The sequence below is a fragment of the Sciurus vulgaris genome, assembly GCF_902686455.1.
Source record: "Sciurus vulgaris genome assembly, chromosome: 11".
In the NCBI taxonomy this organism is placed as follows: Eukaryota; Metazoa; Chordata; class Mammalia; order Rodentia; family Sciuridae; genus Sciurus; species Sciurus vulgaris.
In genome coordinates this window covers 121089787-121104137 of record NC_136472.1, presented here as the reverse complement: position 1 = coordinate 121104137, position 14351 = coordinate 121089787, and positions in this window count along the sequence as shown.

The window sequence follows — 14351 nt, the reverse complement described above, 5'->3', positions numbered from 1 at the left end:
TGTACATCAATTTAAAAGAAAAAGTCTCTTTCAACATCCATTTATTTATTGTTCTTTAGTTAAACTTTCCTGCCAGGGGTTTAAAACTAAATTGGTCAAAAATCAACCTTGTTCCTACCTACTGTTAGAGTCTGCTAAGATCCCTCAGGGGTCACTTTTGGGAGCTTGTGCAAAGCCTTGGCTCTTTCCAGCTTCCTCTAAAAGTTGTGCCACCTGCCAGAATAGGTCAGAGTCTTGCTGACCACATGTGCCTCCCTTGGAAGCATCAGGGACATGTCCCTCTCCAATGCCCCTTTCTCTTTGTAGAATGTGCCCTGATTGGATTCCTGTTCTCTAGGGTCCTCTTGATCCCCCTGACTGGTAGGTCAAGTGATTTACCCAGAGTTGCAGGACACTTAGAGCAGGTCCCTTTGTTCCCTGATCCTAGCTGACCTTAGAGGACAAGGGCTAAAATATTGGCTACTTTTTTCTTGGCCCTTTTACTTCCTCACCCCTGATTTCTAAGTTTTGGTTTTAAATATCCAGCAGGTCAATTTCACCAGTAACTTTAATGCCTATAATATTTTTTATTAAAATCTTTTTTATTTTTACAGACTGCATTTTGATTCATTGTACACAAATGTGGTACAACTTTTCATTTCTATGGTTGTGCACTATGTAGATTCACATCATTCATGTAATCATACATATATGTAGGGTAATACTATCTGTTTCTTTCTACTATCTTTCTGTCCCCCACCCCTCCCACCTCATTTTCCTCTACACCATCTCAAGTTCCTTCATTCTTCTCTCCCCTGACCCATTATATATTGTCATGCGCTTATCAGAGAAAACATTTGGCCTTTGGTTTTTTGGGCTTAGCCTATTTCACTAAGCATGATATTTTCCAACTTCATCCATTTACCAGCAAACGCCATGATTTTATTCTTCTTTATGGCTCAGTAATATTCCATTGTGTATATATACCACAGTTTCTTTATCCATTTGTCAATTGAAGTGCATCTAGGTTGATTCCATAACCTAGCTATTGTGAATTGAGCTGCTATGAACATAATGTGGCTGCATCACTGTAGTATACTGATTTCAAGTAAATGTCTATAATTTTATAATTATCCCTTCCACTTAACTGAGATTAGTGTTAGTACTGGAAGTCAGACTTACATCCTATTCTTTCCTATAGTGATGTCTTATTATCTCAAATTAACTTAGGTTGCTCTGTTAGAAGTACGTCTTTAAAACAGGCAAAAGTTAGTTTTATAAGAAAAATACAAAAGAAAATTAACAAGATCAAAAACATTCAGTTTGCATAATCATTTTGAAGCAAAACACATAATTTCTATAACACTAATTAGTGTCTTCATTATCTATTTTTCTTCAACAAAGACACATAAATTTATCAACTCAATAACATGAATTCCTTTACAAATTTTATTTTTCTTTAAAACTTACATATATTTTATATATATTTTATATTTTACATATATTTTATAATTTACTCAAACCTTTACTTAGTTTTGTATTATATCCTTCAGTTATTTTGAGATTATAGTAATCCTTAAAAAGCTATCTATTGAACAAAACTTTAAATAAGATTATATATAGACTGCTTTGGAACCATGCTAACATGGAGTAAGGTAAGAGGCAGAATCTTAACTCAGGTAAGGCAGAGCTCTTGACAAATTGTGTTTTATCTCTGAAATTGATTTTTGCCTCATCTCGAATATCATTTTACAAAGTTCTCATATATTGTTTCCTGAGTCTATATAAATACCAACTAACACAATAACAACATTACATCTGAAACATGATCAAACAAGTCAAGAGAACTCCTGACTCCTTTTTGTGGAAAAGTGGCAAAATATTTTCATGTTCCACATTGTCAACCTTTAAACAAGTCAGGCTCTCTTTATTACCTTCCAAAAATACATTTAAATTTCCATCCCAGTGTAAAGAGTAACATAAAATTTTAGATATAAATTATTGATGACACATTATTTTTATCTAATTACAAAATCTTAAATCATGTAAATTAATCCAATTAAATTTGTTATTTCTATATACGTATGAAAGAGACTATTGCTACAGACAACTTTAGTTTGGAGATCACCAACTTGGTAAAGTGCTCTCCTGTGGGAAGCCCTCCTTATTTAGCAGAATCAGGCTAGGTCGAGCCATGGGACACAGAGGCCTGGCTTCTAGGAATTGCCAGGAACCTGGGAGTGGTTCCCTGACTCCTTCTGGAATTTTCCCCCTCAGAGGATGGCTCCCCTAACTCCACCCTATCCTGGTGCTCATGTTCTGTTCTCTTTCATTTGTTTTATTTATATTTTTTTTCAGAGGGGAGCCTCGTCCTCAAACGTAATACCAGGGGATGGCCTAATCACAGATGGAAAAAGGAGATGCCTCGTAATTTTCTACATTCACACTGGCCAGGGAGGTTGGATAGTGGTTACTGAAACACAGGCAGGAGGAATAAGTTCTAGAGTTCTACAAATTAATAAAATGACTATTGTTTACAGTAATTTATTATACCTGTTTTTTTCATTTCTTTCTTTCTTTTCTTTTGTAGTGCTGGAGATCAAACCCAGGACCTTGCACATGCTAGCAGGAGCTCTACCATTAAGCTACAACCTCAGCACTTATATTTTATGAAGAACTAGAAGACAGGAATTTGAAGATTACCCAACCCAAAGAAATGATAAATATTTAAAGAGATGGACATGCTAATTACCTTGATTTGACCATTACACATCGTACACATGAATCAAAATATCACACTGTATTCCATAAACATGTATTGTTCTTATGCTTGAATTAAACAAGAAAATAAAATTTTAAAATATAAATATTTAAGAAGAGAAAAGAAATACTTTGATTTTGGAACAGTGAATGTTTTTCTTCATGTTCTTTAATTTTGAATTTTATATTAAAACATACTTATATTTTATTAAAACAAACTTTGCTAAAGAAAGACGATGTGGCCTAAGATGGACAGTCCAGGGAGGAACACCATAGAACACAGCACCATAAGGAGAAAGCAATTTTTTCCACCAAATATCCAACCCAGGAGACAGAGAGCATGCTTTGCATTTTGCCAGTTTCCTTGCTAGACAAAGAGCACAGATGTATTAGTTATTTACATATGAACATGATCCTCACAATGTGGTGTCTATTTGGACCCCACACTAGGCAAAACAATGGACTTGAACCAGAGCCAGGAGCCACTCTCCCCAGGTTTAGGGGAGAGACAGCTTGGGTAGAGACAGTAAGAGGTGGTCCAAGTTCCAGCCTGGAGAATTCAGAGCTAAAGAAGGATCTTCTTCCAACAGCTACAGGGCTGAGACCACTTCTGTCTTTTTTTATTTGCTTATTTATTTATTTGGCCCTGGGGGCAGTAATGGTCTCCCTTTCTTTTTGGGTAGATGGGAGCTGCCTATGGGAATGCTGCAGTTCTTCCTAGTAACCATGGGAACCTTATTGGCATGGTAACCTGGCAGCCTGTGAAAGGCAGCCAGGAGGTGGAGGGGAGGAAAGCAATGAGAAGAACTATAGTCCTGAGAAAGGGAGGGGAAGCAGCTTTCCATCCTGAGGAGAGAAAAGGAGGAGAAGAGATAACTAGCTGGTCCTTAAGCTCTCTGGCTGGCGCCAAGGAGAAACCTCTGATGTTTTAAACCTCCCTCCTTGGAGGGCCTTGGAGCAGGGCTATAAACCAAGCAGGGTGCCATTATGGGACCTAGAGCTATTGTTTTTTTTTTTGTTTGTTTGTTTTTTGTTTTTTTTCTGTTCCAGTGTAGGGCCTGGGAGGCACACAGAAAGGAAGATCTCACAGCACAGGAGCAAATTCTGACACTAAGTTTGGATGACAGAAAAGACACCACCCACAGCTTTCTGAGGACTCTGAGACCCCAAACACCTTCGGAATTCTGGGGAATGGGACTCAGAGTCTTGTGCAGACTGGACAAGTACTCTACTACAGAGCCACGCCCGCAACATGTTTCATACTTTTTACTGCCAAATAAAGAGCACCTTTTATTTAAAATGTCTAGGGATGAGGAAATTTCCAAGCAGCTCCCAAAACAAGAAATAATTCTTTGTAGGGCTGGGGATATAGCTCAGTTGGTAGAGTGCTTGCCTTGCAAGCACAAGGCCCTGGGTTCAAACCCTAGCACAAAACAACAACAACAACAAATTTATTGTAATAAGGCTGAGAATGTAGTAAAAGCAAAACATAAATTAAGAGCCCACTGAAATTATGTAAGATTACTTTTAACTGCAAACATTTTAGTTACAGCAGATGCAAAAGGAAATCTTACCTGAGCTTACCTGATGTAACTACAGCACAGTGTACCAAAAACATAGCTGTCATTAACCCACTTCAAGGGGTTTCCCAATTGGGAGAAAACTTACCCTTACTTAGCACACAGGTACAAATTCAGCTGACACATTCTCTCTCTCTCATATGAGAATAGAACCTTCTGAACTTTCTCTTCAAAGCTTTAACCACCACCACTTTTGTTGTGAAAATTCAGGGAGATAAAAGTTTAACAAACGGTACTATTACCTAAGTTCCTTGCATACCCAGCCTTTCCTATTTTTTATTTTGAGATAGGGTCTTGCTAGCTGCCAAGGCTAACCTTGAATTTATGATCCTCCTGCCTTGCTCTCAAATTGCTGGGGTTATGGATGTACATCACTGTGCCCAGCACACTGCTGGTTCTTTAGAAAGGGTTCTGTTTAGCATCACTTGAGATCTGACCAAGTTTTCATTTCTTTGATTGATTGCACTGACTTTTTAAAAATAATGCCTTTGAGATATAATCATATATAATAAAATCCACTCCTTTAAAGTGTATATCCAGTGGCTTTTAGTAGAGCCACAGAGTTGTAGAACCATCACGGAAACAATTTTACTACCTACCATTATCTAATTTTAGTCCATTTTTATCATCCTTCAAAAAACTAAGAAACTATACATGCATTAGCAGTCACTTGTCGCAGCCCAGACAACCACTAATCTACTTTTTGCCTCTAAAGATTGTTCTATTCTGGACATTTCATATAAATAGCATCATACAATATGTGCCTTTTGGTGTCTGGCTTCCTTCACTAAGCATAATGTTTTCTCTCTCTCTCTCTCTCTTTTTTTTTTTTTTTTTTTTTTGGTGGGGGCTAACCAGGGATTGAACTCAGGGGCTCTAAATTACTCAGCCACACTCCCAGCCCTATTTTGTATTTTATTTAGAGACAGGTCTCACTGAGTTGCTTAGCGCCTCGCTTTTGGTGGGGCTGACTTTGAACTTGTGATCCTCCTGTCTCAGCCTCCCAAGCCACTGGGATTACAGTCATGTACACTGTGCTCAGTTAAGCATAATGTATTCAAGGTTCATCTATGTTGGAACATGTATGGGTGCTTTGTTCTTTTATGGCTAAATAACATTCCATTGTATGAATATATCATAATCTGCTTATCCATTCATCTCTTGATGGCCATTTGCATTTTTTCCACTTTTCTAAAATAGAATTGCTATGAACATTTGGGTACCAGTTTTTGCGTGCATGTACTGATCAAATTTTATTTTATATCTTTTCAGGCCTTATGGTCTACATGACGTGATCTGGTATCAAATAGTGAATAGGCTGCGGTTCTCATAGTCATTGCAGAATGCTGAGCTTCATAGAGACAGTGCTGGGACAAGTGAGAGCTAGATATACATTGGGTGACTTTGTGCCTCACTTAGGAAAAACAACTAAACATGAGCAAAGGAACTCCTAAGAAACCAAGAGACAAACTTCTTATATGCATCCTTTGTGCAAACTTGCTGAGGAAATAAGAAGCAGCACCCAGATGTTGTCTGCTTCTCAGAGAAGTTTTCTAAAAAGAGCTCAGAGAAGTGGAAGACCATGCGTGTAAAAGAGAAAGGAAAACGTGAAGACATGGCAGAGGTGGACAAGGTTCATTATGAAAGAGAAATGAAAAACCTATATCCGTCGTAAAGGGGAAACAAAAAAGCAGTTCAAGGACCCCAAGCACCCAAGGGGCCTCCTATGGCATTTTGTTTTATTCTGAGTACTGCCCCCAAATCAAAGGAAATCACCTTGGCCGCAGTATTCATTGGCAATACTGTGAAGAAACTGAGAAGGATGTACGATAACACGGCTGCTGACGATGTGCAGCCTTTGAAAAGAAGGCTGCTGAGCTGAAGGAAAAGCACAAAAAGCTTGTGCTGCCTACTGAGCTCGAGGAAAACCTGATGCAGCAAAAATGAAAGCCGTGAAGGCTGAAAAAAGCAAATAAAATAAAAGCAGAAGAAAAAAGAGGAAGGCAAGGAAGGTGAAGAGACTGAGTGGGAAAGGGCAGATGAAGATAAAGACAAAGAAGATAAATAATTGATTCTAACACAGTTTTTTCCTTATCTCTAAAGCAGTTAACATTTCTGTATACAACTCACTCCTTTTAAAGAAAAAAAATTGAAGTGTAAGGTTTTATAAGATATTTTTTTAAACCATACAGTGTCTTATGTTGTACGTTAACCCTCCACTGAATGTGTCTTTGCTCTTCAATAGCCAGAAACTGCCTGGTACAAGATGGAGGTTGCAAATTGCCATGGAAATTTAAAACAGGTTCTTTTTGGTGCACAGTATGAATTAGTTGTATATGGCAAAGGTGGATTTTTCATCTTCACCCTGATATAACTTATATGAAATAACTGCTATGTTAACAGAATAACACTCTAACTTAAAAATTACTTGCAGCTGTTTTGTTGATATTATGAATGCTTCTACAATTTTTTAATTAAAAAAAAAAAAAAAAAAACTGCTGCATGCAGTGGTTCATACCTGTAATCCAAGCGACTTGGGAGATGAGGCAGGAGAACGGCAAGTTTGAGGCCAGTCTCAGAAAATTAGTGAGACGCGGTGTCAAAATAAAAAATATAAAAGGCTGGGGATGTAGCCAAGTGTTAGAGAATTTCTTTAAGGCCCTGGGTTCAATTCCCAGTACAGCAAAAGAGAAAAAGAAAGGATGACTATAAAAGAGAGGCTGACATCATGACTTCATTTTAAATTTCCTGCCAGCTACACCTTCCTTTACTCCTGTGTCCCTCCTTACTCTTTCTCTCCCCACAGAGCAGTCTGATTCTTCTCACACAATATCCAGATAGGGCACACAAAAGTTATTCTCTTTTCCCTATTAGAAAATGCTTAAAACATATGAAAGGAAAAAGAGAGACAATGCCATATAGAACAGATTTATTATTCAAGAACAATTAAAATATCCACTAGGAACATTGTTTAAACTGTTTTGATATGTATATTAAAAAGCATACAACTTAATTATCTCTCATGCACACAAACACACACACACATTTAGGAATTACATATTTCTACCAAAGTAAGAGTGAATGTAGGGTTGCCAGATAAAATACAGACACAGAGTGCTCAGTTGTTTTTTTTCTTTCTTTCTTTTTTTTTTTTTTTTTTTTTTTTTGCGGTGCTGGGGATTGAACCCAGGGCCTGTGCTTGCAAGGCAAGCACTCTACCAACTGAGCTATCTCCCCAGTCCGCTCAGTTATTTTTGAACTTCATGTAAGCAGATAATAATTTTATAGAATAAGTCTGTCCTATGCAATATTTGTGATATACATAGGGGCAGAAAGGTATGATGCCTTTCCTCATCCATCATAAGGATCACTACCAACGCTCAGGTTGGTAACAAAAGAAAAGGTTAACAAGACAAAAGTAAATCGAATTTAAAGTTTAATATGACATGGAGGCTTCAGGAATGAAGATCAAAAGACCCAGGGAAAACCGTACGTGTTTCTGCTTAGATTCAATAAGAAGTTGGCAGCTTTAGAGAAATGTGACTGGAAAAGAGGGTCTAGCCTGATGGTGATAGTCTGAGGGGAATTCATCCAGGCCTGCCTGTTCTGATTCTTCCTGGACTCTCGGCATGGCATTCCTTCCTCCTGGGGATGGGACAGGACCCCTTCTGGAATGATGACATACTATCAGATGAGGTAATTTCCTTATGGTCAGCTCTTATACAAAAAGGTAAGGGGAAAGTTAGAGTAATATTTCTAGGTTTTGTGATGGGCTTTGAGGGGTTCTAGTGTTTGTGACCTGCCTTGGGGAAAAGGAATCCTACTTTCTATTACCTGCTTTGGAGAAGAAAAGAAAGAAAGGGGGCTGGGGATATAGCTCAGTTGGTAGAGTACTTGCTTTGGAAGCACAAGTTCCTGAGTTCCATCCCCAGCACTGCAAAAAAAAAAAAAAAAAAAAAAAAGCAGAAGGTCAGAAACAGACATTGATCTAAGACTCTTCCAATGTCCTTCAGTTCAAAGCACTCAGCATGCCAAAGTGCCATTACTTTAGGTATTGTTTCATAAGCCCCCACACATACTTATTCTAAAACATTATTCATTGTATATCTAAGACTAAAATAATGAACTGCCCCATGTTTTTATTTGCTAAATCTAGCAAACCCTAGAATGAGAAATTTTAAAACTTCTAATGGATATTTAAATATAGATAGACGAATACCTAGATAGATATAGAAATAGGTACATTTTATAACTGAGTAGCAAATGAGGTCTGGTTGGAGGAAATTCCTGAATGCAGAATTTGGAGTTAATTTGAAGATTTAATTTTCTTTGCTTTCTACGTATAACTAAGTACTGTTTCGTCTCACTTTCTCATGATATCCCTATGAAGTATGAGTGAGTCTTTAAATGGAGAAATAAAGGCAAAAATACTTAAAGATGTTACATAATCCCTCAGTGAGTTTGGGATCAATTTAAACAAAATTTGGTGATGTTGGGGATTAGGTTTGTTTGATACAGGGGATTGAATCCAGGAGCATTTTGCCTTTGAACTGAACCCCAGCTGTTTTTATTTGAAACAGGGTCTTGCTGAGTTGCCAAGGCTGACCTTGAGATCTTCCTGCCTCAGTCTCCAAGTCATTGGGATTACAGGCATGTGCCACCATGCAGTTTAGGGACCAGTTTTTGAAAGCAAAGATAGAGTTTAAATGTATGAAGTTAAGAGTAGGGAAGGATTTTAGTCTGATCTTCATATTATACGTAATAAAATAAAGTTTAGAAAAACTAAGCAATTTTTCCTAGGTCACAAAGTTAGCTAGTGGTAAAGTTGGCACTGAAGTCCAGCTCCCGACTCCCAGTCCATGGAGTTTTTCCCAATTTGAACTTTCCTTTTAGTTTTTGCCTCTTGCAATGTGATCTAGCTGTTAGATCAGCTATAATCACACAATCATATGAATCACTAAACTGCGAATTCTTCCAGATCTTGCAACTAGTTGAGAGATGGCTTACTTAATATGGATCAAATACTTTTCTATTCTAAACAAAGCAAACAAAAGAATTTAAGATGAATTCATCTGTTTCTGTTAGCTATAAAAAGTAACTTACTACTATCAGATTTGGGGCAATCTTTTCTAATAGGTGATGTGAGGGCTCTCTTTGACTCAAACATTTTGCATTTCGTTCTTTAATCACCATTATTCCCAAAGAACAAATTCTTAATCTGGAAAGAATCTACATTTATTCGAATATGCAGATTTTGGATGATCCTAGGTTGCCAAGCTTCTTAAAGCTTCTGGTTTTCTATTCATTCTATGCCCAACTGCTTTGTGTTTGTAAGAGAGCAGTACTGCTCTGCAGCATGGTTTCTCCCACGGCCCAGGGGTTCAATCAAAAGTCAAGAGTGAATCTCTCCTCTCATGGCTCTCTAAAACCGAGTTGCAGTGTGTGTGTGTGTGTGTGTGTGTGTGTGTGTGTTTCCAGGTTAGGGATCAAACCGAGGACCTTGAGCATGGTAGGCAAGCACCCTACCACTGAGCTATATCCCTAGCTCTATATTTTTAAGGGAACTGCCAAAGAAAAAAATTGATGGCACTTGTTAAAGCACAGTAAGCCAAACTTTGTTTGGGACTATCAAATATATATATAGGGACCACTACAGTGGGATTTTGCAGTGGAGAAAGAGATTGGGCTCAACCCCAAATACAGCAGAGGCAAGTGGGAGTTTATAGTTAAGGAATAGGGTGGAAATCAGTGGATAGGAAATTACTAAGAAGAAATATTAGGAATGAGAGGGATTCTGTCTAAACTGACCTAACAGAATTTTTGCTGAAGATAGGGCAGGGGGATCAGACATCATCTGGGGCACAGTGAGAATGAGGAACTAGATTAAGTATCAAGGGTGATCAGATATTGAGGTTGTGGGGCACTTGCTAAACTGAATTAGGAGGGTTCTTGCTAAATCTGAATTTTATAAGGAAGTGCACAGGAGCTAGAAGGTTTAGGACTTGGTCAAGCAAAGAATCTTTGTCACAACAAACTTACCACCTACTCAGCCCACCTCTTCTTCAGGGCCTGGAGTTCAATGTTATTAAACTCTTACTTTGTAGGACATGGCAACTAGAAGAGACTGGTTTATTTAAATCCTGGCTAGAATGACTTTGTGGGCAACATGAACTGCTGAAAATGAAGCTTTGGGGAGAATGTGAGTTCTTTGCTAATCATTTTCACAGGGTTGAAAACGCTGTCATGATTTCGAATTGAGGCCTTAAAGAGGACAGTTGTGGCCTAGGGCAGCATTTGCAGGGCATGCTGATGGCTGGGGGTTTGCTGGTCTTGAAGTGATTTTTATTTAGCTAGACCGGTGCAATGCAATGACAATGTTATTTGACATTTTCATTTCCTTCAATTCATTTCTGAATCATCACATTTCTGAATACCTGGGCGTATTGGGGGTAACCAAAAAATAGAGATTAATTCTGAGATTACATACCCTGGGAGTCAGTCCTCAGGAGTTCATTCAAATTAAATCCCTGCTTTAACTGAGGGTCTCAAGAAGAACCAAATTATGGGCTGGGGGTGTAGCTCAGGATACAGCATGTGTGAGGACCTAAGCATGTGTGAGGAACTGAGTTTGATCCCCAGGATGCATAAATAAATAAATAAATAAATAAATAAATAAATAAATAAATAAATAAATAAATAAATAAATATTTTAGATGACTAAAATGTAACCTAAAAGTGATTTCATAGAGCTGGATCATTTCATGAGTATTCCCAAACCCATGACACTGTTATCTAGTCTGTTTCCTATAGCCACAGAGAAAAGGGGAAGAGTAATGATTTTTCTTTTTTGGTCCCTCCAGATCTACAGGCTTCCCCACACAATGAGTCTAAGCAGGGTCAGACACTCAACAGATCAGCAAGCTGTCTTTATCAAGCAGCGGAAGAATGACACATTTTCAGGGGAGAAAATGGTGACTGGGTACAAGAGGGGTCTGTTTTTTATAGGACTTAATAAGAGTTAGTCACAGCAGAATGTTTAGTGTGACTTACTCATTAGAGACTGAGGACAAGCTGGTTGGGCAGTCAGGAAACTAGCTGTGGAGATTAAAAATCTAACCCAGGAAAATAGTTGTAAAAGCTTGAAATTCATTGTTACTGGAATGAAAGTCCAGAGCCCAGAGCCTATTGTTTGCCTTCTCCTCCCAGGACCCATTGTCACTGGGAAAGGATGAAAACCCAGAGCCCAGGGACCATTGTTTGCCATCCCCTCCTCCCCTGCTAGATTACACTGTCCTCCTTTTCTCCCTGGGGGCTGTCATTCCCCTTTCTTTGGGGGATATTATTTTCCGTATCCTTCAATGGGGATCTCATTATCCAATTCCTATTAAATTTCTTGGTTCTCCTTTCTAGAACTATCCAATTCTTTTTTTTTTTTTTTTTTTTGTACAGAAAAAACATTTCTCATCACATTTGCACTTAGGGGAATTTCCAGGATCTTAGGGACTCTCATTATTTTACTTGATTTGTCAATTAGCTCATGTGTTTGTTTTTTTTTTAATCAGGTAACAGAGATGACATTATTCTTGGAGCTGATTTGTCTATTTTTATACTATCGCTTATTCTTTTTGAAAGCAATATTATCTTGTTCTTGGTGCATGTGCTCTGTGGTAGGGAATAATTACCTGCTGGCTAGGTTGTTATAAATAGACTTTAAGTTTGGGGAGAATATTCCATTTCCCTTGTGGAAACAAATCAGGGAGTTCAATCAGCATGGAAGATTAAAAATGGAGATGAATACAGGCTTGCATTAAATCTTGGAGTTTGAGAACTACCAAGGATGGAAAAATCAAGAAGTCTGCAAATGTTAGCAAGTATGAGTTCATCTTTATTTTCTGAGCTTTGGTTGATGTACGTTTTCAATAAAGGATCCTTCTAAGTTAGCTTGAACATGATGATCACAATATTATCTGGTATCATTAAACTTCTAATCTTAAAAATCCATTTCTAGACTTGAAAGTCATTAAAATTAAAAAAGGAAATGGACAGTCCTGTGAGGTCAAGTTCTTTATCACTGCAGGTGTGTAAGTAGACACTATGTAGAACTGTCTAGAAGGATTATCGGCTTCTGCATTAGGTGAGCAGTTAATCTGGATGACCTTGAAATACTCTTTATGTTCCAAGATTCTTTGACTCTATCATGTATAAATCAGGATTCCTTGAAATCAGCCCCTACAGTGGTATTGATGTGGTTTCAAATCAATTATTCACTGTCTCCAATAATCAGTCTTGAACAAAAGTTTGTTGTATTATTAGGCGGTAACTGGATACTAGGCACACTGCTAAGGGGTTTAACCTTCACAAAAATCCACAAGTAGGAAACACAAGTGAGATTAAATCAGAAACAACTAATAACCTGTGAAATCAAAGTTTAAACCTAGTCATTCAGACTCCAGAGCCTAATTCTCCTTTTGCTTGTCTTGGATCACTCATTTAATGTTTACTGAGTATACATTATCTTTTCTTTTGATATCGAAGTCATTGTTTCAAATTATTAGTTTCCATATGGATGACTTTCTTCCTTTTCTGTCTTCCTTCCTTCTTTTTCTTTCATTTTGAGACAGAGGTCTTGCTACATTGCCTGGCCTAGGTTTAAATGATCCTCCTGCCTCAGCCTCCTGAGTAACTGATACTATAGATGTGTATCACTATGCCAAGGTTTTCCTTTCTCTTGGTACATTATTTTCTCTTAACCAGGGTGATAGTATTTAAACTTATTAGAATGGGGGCACTGAAGTTTTTCAGTATTATAATTTGCTCTACTTGTTTTGAGGTTTCATGGGGGGAAATATACTTACTTCTTTTCAAACACACACACACACACACACACACACACAGAGCTGGGATTAGAACCCAGGGCCTCATACACCCTGGTATCAAAGTTTACTTTTTTTTTTTTTTGGCAGTCCTGGGGATCAAACCCAGGGCCTTGTACATGCTAGGAAAGCACTCTACAACTGAACTACATCCCCTGCCCCTACCCCTCTTATTTTATTTTGAGACTGGGTCTTGCTAAGTTGCCCAGGATGGCCTTGAATTTGTGTCCTCCTGCCTCAGCCTCTTGAATTGCTGGGATTACAGGTTGCACCACCATGCCAAGCCTCAAATGGCAAATTTCATTTTATTGTTTTAGTTAGTTTTTGTGTTATTGTGACCAAAAACCCCAACAAGGACAGCTTAGAGGAGGAAATGTTGTTTTGGCTCCTGGTATCAGAGAGATCTCAGTCCATAGATGTCTGAGTTCATTGCTCTGGACGCGAGGTGAGGCAGCATTTATGGTCATAGCAGAGGGAAGCTGCTCCCCTCATGAAAGCCAGAAAGCAGAGAGAGAAGGGGGAATGCGCTGAAGGGAAGAGGGACCCTTCCAGAGCATGTCCCCAGTGACCCACTTCCTTCAGCCATGCTCCACCTACCCTGTAGGTTCATTCAAACTAGGATGGACTGATTAGATCACAGCTCTCACAACCCAATCATTTCACCTCTAAATATTCCTGTATCAACACAAGAGATTTTGGGGGACACCCTATTTCCAAACCATAAGATATACATATATATGTATACATATATCTTATATATATACATATATCTTATGGCTTGGAAATATACACACAAACACACACACACACACATATATATATATATATATTTTTTTTTTTTTTTTTTTTTTTTTTTGCCACAATGAATGAAATGCCTTGTTGGAAGGATAACTTGGCTCATGTTCAGGGCATTCTTATCCCAAGTACCTAGACCAGCTTCTGGTTCCTTCATGTCCTCACAAAAAAAAAAAAAAAAAAAAAAAAACCAGAATTCACTTATAGAACACTTACTATATGTCAGGCTTTATGCTAAGCAATTTGTATGCATTATATTATTTAATCTTCATAACTATTTTGACCAAAACCCCCAACAAGGACATATTGGAATCTGCATTTTACAGACAAGAAAATTGATGCTCAGAGAGGATAAGTAACTTAT